General features: G+C 37.3%; 1 long non-coding RNA gene across 1 annotated transcript; it reads left to right on the forward strand.

The window, feature by feature from the left end:
- Nucleotides 1-640: 640 nt before the first annotated feature.
- Nucleotides 641-2471, forward strand: LOC111947321 (uncharacterized). Its single transcript, XR_002873125.2, has 2 exons — nt 641-1600; nt 1751-2471. It is a non-coding gene; the product is annotated as an uncharacterized LOC111947321 (long non-coding RNA).
- Nucleotides 2472-5732: the final 3261 nt, after the last annotated feature.

Here is a 5732-nt window from a genome sequence, read left to right on the forward strand (position 1 = left end):
TATTTGGAACAATGTGGATTTTTTGACTGGAGCAAAAAGGCTTCTTTTCTGTTGCTTCATGTGTGTAAAATGAGTAAAAAGTAATTTTACTGACATCTTTACTGATATCTCAATTAGTAATGCATACAAGTGATAAGAAGCGTTTAATTAACACTGATAAATGGGTCCTTATCATAAAGTGTTACCAATTAGGTAAAATACACATTTTGTTAGTCAAAACTGTCATTTATAATTAGATGTTTGCCAGTGATTTCAAGTTTTGGTTTCATTTAAACACACATTTGTGAATATATAATACTTGTGCTTTTATTTCTGAAACAATCAAAAAATGTGTCCAAACATCCTAAAAACTAGCTCTGTTTTAGTCCCAACAACCTGCAGAAAACTAGTGACCAACCTCAGAAATATTTTATTTTTCAGTTTCTGGGAGATCCTGACTTTGTTGTCTCAGGAGAAAAACAATCCAAACAGTGGAAAACTGAAAGATGCACCAACCTTTCAAATATCTCAACTGAAAAACTGAGGGAAGGAAAAACCTGCAAAACAAATTTCCCCTTAGAGGTTTTTAAGCTGAAATCATTTCCTAACAGTTGGGCAGCTTTCCGCGCCCCACTAGACTCCAACACTCCACCCTCCTCGATGACCCCCCATACTTCATGCTGTCCCCCTCCTCCCTGCCTGTTCATCCCTCCAACGTCAGCATCAGGAGGACGAGGTCACCACGATGTTTGCACTAAACTATGAGGACAGAAAAGTTACTTAACAAAAGGAGGAAAAATGGATTAAATAAGAGAAATGAATTCAAAGTTTGGAAGTTTTATTCTCATCGCATCTGCTGAGATGCTCATCTCAGCTCAACTGAAGGAAACTAAATTAGACATAAAATATGACATTATTGAACTTGGTCTTCAGTCATTGAATACTATCAATCACTGTGCAATGAGGTTAGTGACTGGTTCTACTCGTCTCACTTATCATTCTTAACTGTATGCCAGAGCTGAGTGGCCCTCTCTGAGCATGCAAAGATGGATCATTTTAGTCTGTAAGACACTTCTTGGTTTGCTCCGCTCACATCTCTGATCGCTTCTACAAAGGACCACCAGTCACTATGCCTTGCGCTCTAGCGACGTTTTGCACCTGTAAGTTCCCCGTGTTCAGACTGTAACTGGAACTTTTTCCAGTCTCAATTAAAATGGTCTGAACTTGCTTCACTTAATCCTTTGTTACAGATCGAGTCGCGAACATTGTGGTTAGTCTGTATTCAGACTGGGACCAAACAGACTTTTCTGTTACGGACCAAAGCTTGTAAACAAAACAATGTGACTAAAGATCTCTTCAGTCATTGGTCAGGAAGTACGAGGGTGGGTCAAAATAATGAGAGAAAGACGGACGTGCTGCGCTTTACAATTCTTATCGGGACAGCTAACTTATTAAAACTTTATATGTCGATTTCCAGTTTTGAACGTCGGGAACAACCCTTTTTACTTGTTACTTTGGAACGTTGGAGCCATGCTGCAAGGTGCTTACTGATAAGGGGGTGTGTGATTTAACTCAGAGGATGCTAGCAACTGCAGTGATTGAGGAGACGTCGAGTATGAAGGTATGCTGGTGTTTATGACATAGATTGTTGGGAAAACAGTGAGAAGCATCATTTTCATGTTATAAATGTTTTTTAAGAACCTGCATTCATCTGACCACATTTCAGTGAGTTGCTGTGTCTCATTGTTGTAGTGTTATGGCATTTATTCAGATTGAGGAAACTCAGAGCCAACCAAAGCCCAGCCCGATCGGAAGCAAGCCGAGACCATCTCCAAAGACGGTTCAGAGAGACAACCCACAGAACACTACAAACGAAGTTCACTCTAATCTGTACAACACAGGTAAAAAAAAAAAAAAAAAAGTCAACTGGAGAAGCTCTGAACTGAAGACAGGCTGCAGCAGAGCTCCCTTCTGGAGGTCTGGAGGTCCTCCAGTGCTATTAAAGGCTGCCTCCATCAGCTCTGGTCCAATGGGAGCCACAGCTTTCCTGCACCGCACCTGAAAACGATCAGAGACAGACAGACACACAAAGATCCACCAAAAACACAGAGGTTCCACTCTGATACAGAAAATAATATAATTTCTTTATTTTTCTTTTCATTTCCACAATTAAACAAAAACAAAAGATCTTGAACAATTTCCAATACAGGGGAAATTAAAGGGTAACAGAAAGAAGAAAAGGTATTTACCTGCCCCTGTCACATTTTTTGATAAACCCATAAACCAATAAAGTCTTGTTTTATTCAGGTTAGTAGTAAGTACGGAAAAGGAAAACTTAAGTTTTTGACTTATGTTGTTTATAACTTTTCATTGGAGCACATAGCCTTTAGTGGGATGATCCTATGAAACATGTCTTTTATTTTGAAAGGAAGTCATTTGAACTTCTGTCCAAAAGTTTAAATTCACATTAAAAGAAAATGCTCTTCACTGTATATTTCTGTTTTTATTCATGGCAAAAAAGAAACATTTGATTTGATTTGAAATGGTTTATTTCAAGCTATCAAATAAGAATAATACACAAAAAACTTTTCAATCATCAGTTATACATTTATACAATAACGTATCAAACTTAGGATAATATTATTTATACATTATTATTATATAATATATTTTTACATATATATTTTAAAAGCAACAATTAAATAAGTGCAAAGCAGTAACACATTTTCATAGACTCTTAATAGGTTTTGGTCTGAGAAACAGTTCCAGTTGACTCTTAGTGTTAAAGGTTGCAGACCCCTGCTTCAGGATGTACCCTGCCTTCATCCTGAAGTAGATGGGAAACGCTCCAGCAACCCCTGTTCCATAGGACAAAGAGGAACAGAAAATAGATGGATGGACTCAAACTGGGTCCATAGGACTCTCCTACTGAGAAAGCAACCTTATTCTAAGGATGCAGAAATCTAAGGAAGCATTTGTGCCTCATAATTAAAAATGGAAATCAATACCAGAAAGGCTTTTTCATTTTCACAATGTAACTGCATCAATTGACTCAAAAACAAAATTAAAAATCAATCCTCCAAAATGCTTTTTCATTTTCTACTTCAACACCGCTCATTCTGTGACGTAATTAAAGCGATAATGCAAAGACGGGATTGCATTTAAGTCAACAAACGCACCTTTGTTCTGAAAATGAAAAGCATTTACGATATTGAGTTTTATTTTTAATTATGAGACACAAATGCTTCTATAAAATTCAAGCAAATAAGTGATAATTAGAAAACAGGCCCAAACAAGTAGGGGGCTAACAGAGGTGACTGCTTTTTGGTGTAGGGGTGTGCAGGCGCTGATTGCAGCTGTTGGATTTGACACCTGTTTTTATGTGTGAGAGTGTTCCTTCAGCCGCCTGCTGCTTCATGGCGGTCCTGCAGGACCGCAGTGCTGCTACTGTTCCATGTTCCTCCACCATTCCCTCCCAAAACCTGCTTGTGTCACTTTTTCTGAATGACTGTGCTCTCAGCTCAATGTGACATTATGTCAAGATCCACTTGAAGTTCAGCTCTGATGAAGCTGTAATGAGCTCAGAGGAGGGGCTGTGGGGGCCCATCAGGCTGATGAAGCTGACCTGTTCGCCCTTACAGGTTCAGGAGGGAGGAAATGCATGCTGACATGACCTCTGCTGCACAGGTGAGTGTAGTATGGAACTTGACTTTACATTTTTCTAGGAAGGACTTTGCTTTTAGCTTGAATTATCGGTTCGTTTGTCATTAAAATGTGCCAGTGGTCACATCTCATTGGTGGGTTAAAATACATTGAAGACTATTTAACATCAACAAGAGCCAAAAAGTAAAAATCAAAACGTCCCATTCACAAGAATGTGAGTCAAACAGAGTCATTAGACTAATTTCATTTTTTTTATTTTGCTGGTGATTAAACTCACTTAAGTGGAGTTCAAGAAAAAACTTAGAACCACTTAGTTATCAATAATATAATATAATATAATATAATATAATATAATATAATATAATGTAATGTAATGTAATGTAAAATAATATAATATAATATAATATAATATAATATAGTATAATATAATATAATATAATATAATATAATATAATATAATATAATATAATATAATATAATATAATATAATATAATATAATATAATATAATATAATATAATATAATATAATATAATATAATATAATATAACATAACATACCTTATGTCTTCCCATAGTGGCCGGTCTCTGCCAGATGCCAAGAATGGCCAAAGCAGATGGGTTAGCAATAATTTGGAAGAACTGGTGTTGCATGGATTATTGAGCAAAGACAGAACGGTGCACATGTCTCTAGGAAAAGTATTTGCATGAAAGCGAGACGGATTTTCGACATGGAGGATGCTTAAAGGGAAAAGAAAGGTTTGCCAATCATAACATAAAACAGTGTTCACCCCTTGTTTTTCTCTGTATTTCTTGAGCAAAGACCAAGTTTTTCTTATCATTAATTTTTTTTAAAGAATTTTTTGTCTTAAATTCCTAATTTTTCAGTATTTTTTTAGGAACTTCCTATGTTGAGAAAAAAAAAGGTAAAATTTTAATTTATAAAGTGTTGTCATGTTTTGATCTATTTTTATGACAAGTACTTATTGTTGGGTATATTATATTGGGTAAAAATTACCCGGCAAAAGTGATGGTGTAACTTTTTACATTGAAAGGGTTCTAGGGTTAAACTGGTTCGTAGCCAGAAGATGTGAGAGGTTCTTTGGTTTAGCTTGGTCATGTTTTGGTCCTGTTTTTAGCTGGCCTGTCAGTCACACCAATTTCAGGTTAATCATGAGCCACAGCTGTCTTTATTTTAGTTCATTTCCAACACTCTATTTAAGTTTCTGGTTTTCAGGTCATCTGCTCTGCTTTGTCACCATTTTTGTTGCTCCCAGGGTTTTGTCATGTTTCAGTTCTTGTATTAAATGTTTAAGTTTCTGTTACCAATCCGTTCTCCTGCGCTTTGGGTCCTAAACCCCCAGTTACTGACAGAAAAAGATTGGAGACCACTGTGTTTTTTGGATCAGACTTATGTAATAAGCCTCCTAGTGGTTATTTGGTGAACTACAACTAACTTTAATTTTTAACCATCCATGAACGGGATGCAGGGTTGGAATGATCCAACTTCCAAGGCTTTTCCCTTCCTGGGACCACAGTCACAAGTGTGTATATGTGGGTGGGTGGCTGGGGGTTTGAAGCCACAGAAGGACAGTGTGAGAACTTTGCACCCGTCCTGTTCCTCATCAGCAGGGAGGTCAGAAGTCACGCCACCTCGTTTTCATTCCTTGCCTGTCTAATCACACAAACACACGCTGACCTGTTTTGAACTGCTTCAGTCACACCTCAGGTGTTTGAATCAACACTCGGCGAAAGTCTTCTCACGCTGAGCGGCCCTCACAATAAAAAAGATTCCTCTTCTCTTTGTCCATGCCTAAAACTTTCCCTCTGCAGCAGAGGGATGTACGGAAAGTTTGTGGAATGAAAGATCAGCTCGACAGTGGTTAGAGCTCTGAGACCAGAACCAGAACCAGTTCCCTGCTGGGTTCATCAGAGTGACTTACCGAGCACAAGCAGCGCTTTGTGCACAAATGTAACTTTGCTCATTTCACACAAAAAAAGCAAAAACAAATTCAGGAATTTGATCTCAAACTTTGCAGCAAAAACAAACAAAATAAAAATAAAAAAAAAAAAAAAATCAAGAAGTTTTGAA

This window comes from Oryzias latipes, chromosome 4 (assembly GCF_053564925.1).
Source record: "Oryzias latipes strain Hd-rR chromosome 4, Olatipes_Hd-rR_3.1".
Taxonomy (NCBI): Eukaryota; Metazoa; Chordata; class Actinopteri; order Beloniformes; family Adrianichthyidae; genus Oryzias; species Oryzias latipes.